Below are 3,013 nucleotides of genomic sequence, written 5' to 3' on the forward strand. Positions count from 1 at the left end.
GTGCGCCACCACGCCCGGCTGTGTGTGTCTTTCATCCAGGGACATAAATGATCTAAGGCAGGGAAGAAGCCCCAGGCCAGACTGCTAAATATTTTTTAGTACACAGGGTTATCCCCTCAGCTCCGGTCTTGTTTTTCTAGCATGATAACTGATACACTATAAGAACTTCACATATGATAATGATGACAATGGAAATGGATGAATGAGTGAGTTAGTGAGTGTAAACTGAAGGGGAGAGATGGGGGAAGGCCAAGGCAGAGAACACATTAGGGAGTCATTCATTGAACTTAAATGACAGGATCTGGGAAACACCGGCTTGGCCCTGCCTGAAAGGCTAGAAGTTGCAGCAAGCAAACCGCAGCGCCTGTGGCGACCTGAAAGGTGCCGGATGAGCGATCAAAACAAGGCCACTTCATAAATTTCCCGCAGGCCTTTTGTCAAGAAACAGTTTCGCAGCGTTGGTGGATTGGGAAGTGTGAAGAAAGGAGCTAAAAATCCCTGAAAATTTAAAAAAAAAAAAAAAAAAAAATTTCCCTGTGAGAACGCTTTTGCCAAGAAGTACATTCAACCGTGTGGTGAGGGCGCCACCTGGTGGATTTACACAGGATGAACAAAGACTGCCCAAGCGTGTGAGCCCAGCCTCCGACGCTGAGTTCCAGGCCTGCCTGATACAACAGAAAAAGAATCCCGAACCCCAGAGTAGCTAAAACAATCCTGAATAATAAAAGAACTGATGGGGATTTTACTATCCCCAGTTTCAGGTTGTACTACAAAGCTATAGTAATAAAAACAGCATGGTGTGGATACAAAAACAGACATGCTGACCCATGGAATCAAATTGAAGACCCGGACATAAATCCACACACCTGTGGACAAAACTAGACTCCAAATGAATCAGAAACCTCGACATAAAACCAGATACACAGGACCTGACAAAAGAGGAAGTGGGAAGAGCTCTGAACTCATTGGCACAAGAAAAAACTCTTTGAACAGAAGACAGCCAGCACAGAAACTAAGATAAACAATGATTACATGGGAACCTAACAAGTTTCTGCACCGCAAAGAACATCGTCATTCAGACGAAGTGTCAGCCTGTAAAATGAGAAAAGATTCTGTTACCGACCAGACATCTGACAGAGGATTCATATACAAAATATATAAAGAACTAAAAAAAAAAGAAAGAAAGAAAGAAAGAAAGAAAGAAAGAAAGAAAAGAAAAGAAAAGAAAACATAGGTATCAAAAAAAAAAAACAAAAAAAAAAAACAAAAAAAAAACAATTTTAAAGTGGGGCGCAGATCTAAACAGAAAATTCCCAGGAGGAAATTCACAAAGCCTGACAAACTTTTAAAGAAATGTTCAACATTCCTTAGCCACCAGAAAATGCGAATCAAAACTACTCTGAGATTTCAACATACACGTGTCAGAATGGCTAAGATCAAGAAATGACAGCTTGTGCTGGTGAGGGTGTGGAGTGGGGAGAACACTTATGCATTGCTGGTGGGAGTGAAAACATGTACACTCCCTGTGGAGATCAGTGTGGAGTTCCTCAGAAAGATGGGAATAGATAGATCTACCTCAACATCCAGCTCTATCGTTGGCATGTACCATACAGACACTTGCTCAACCATGTTCAGGGTTCATTGTTACTCTACTGATAGTAGCCAAAGATTGGAGGGGAAAAAAGCTAGATATCCCTCAACATGAATGGATAAAGAAACTGTCATACATTTATACAATAGAGTATTACTTAGCTGTTAAAAAAAAAAAGACAACATTTGTAGGTAAATTGATGGAACTAGAATAAATTATCCCGAGTGAGGTAACCTAGACCCAGAAAGACAACTATGGTATGTATTTGTTTATATGTGGATATCAGCTGTTACGTCAGTAATAACCAAGCTATATACACTGAAGAGCAGCAGATAAGTATAGAGTAAGGAAAAGGAAATAGAATATATAGTTATGGGTGAATGGGGGAACCAGAATGGGAGAATAAAGAGAAGAAGTGGGAAGAGGAAGACAAAGGAGGGAATAGAATGAGAAGCAGCTAAAGGGGGGGGGCATTTGAGTGGTAGTATGGAAAGCTAATACAATAGAAACTACCTGAAATATATGCATATATAAAGGGGATCTAGATAAGATCACCAAGTTATGGGGAGACAGAGTCTGAACTGGATATATCTCTTATCACCAAATGAATCTTCCAGTATTAGGATGGGGTTACATCTAATTGAGTTGTAGGCCAAGGAGTTTCATGGGAACCCCTCAAACAATCCCAGTCACTGCTGAAACTATAGGCTGCGCTCCTCAAAACTGAAGGCAAGGCCCTATTGCTGAAGGCAATACCTACACAGCTCACTGACTATGGAGAAGTTGAGGCGGTGCTTGCAAAGAGCCTTCACCCCTACATTCTAGCATCTTTGGTACACCAGCAGAAGGGAAACATAAACGCCAAGCCAGCCATAAACCTTTGGTCTACAGTAGTGTAAGTAGGGCAATGGTGGCACAAGGCTTATGGGAGAAACCAACCAATGTATGATTTGACTTAAGGTCTACATCAGGACATGGAACTTATACCCAACACTGCTTGGATGCAACAACCAGAGACCAGATTGCTTAGAGACCTAGGGTAAAACCAAATACTATTACTGGGTGGGGGGGGGGGGGGGGGAATGTAGCAATGAAATGACTCCTAATGACATTCTGCTATATTGATAGATTTGTGCCCTGCTCAGTTATCATCAGGGAAGCTTCCTCCTGCAGCAGAGAGAGAAGGAGACAGGACAGAGACCCACAGCCAGACAGTATGAGAGTGAGTAACCTTGGAGATTGTCTCTATCACATCCTCCCCTTGGAAGCAGAAAGAATTAGGGGCCAGAGGGGATGGAGGACACCAAGAAAACAAGGCCGTCTAAACCAACAGCACCTTCACACGTGAACTCACAACAGCACCTTCACACGTGAACTCACAACAGCACCTTCACACGTGAACTCACAACAGCACCTTCACAC

This window comes from Mus pahari, chromosome 19 (genome assembly GCF_900095145.1).
Source record: "Mus pahari chromosome 19, PAHARI_EIJ_v1.1, whole genome shotgun sequence".
In the NCBI taxonomy this organism is placed as follows: domain Eukaryota; kingdom Metazoa; phylum Chordata; class Mammalia; order Rodentia; family Muridae; genus Mus; species Mus pahari.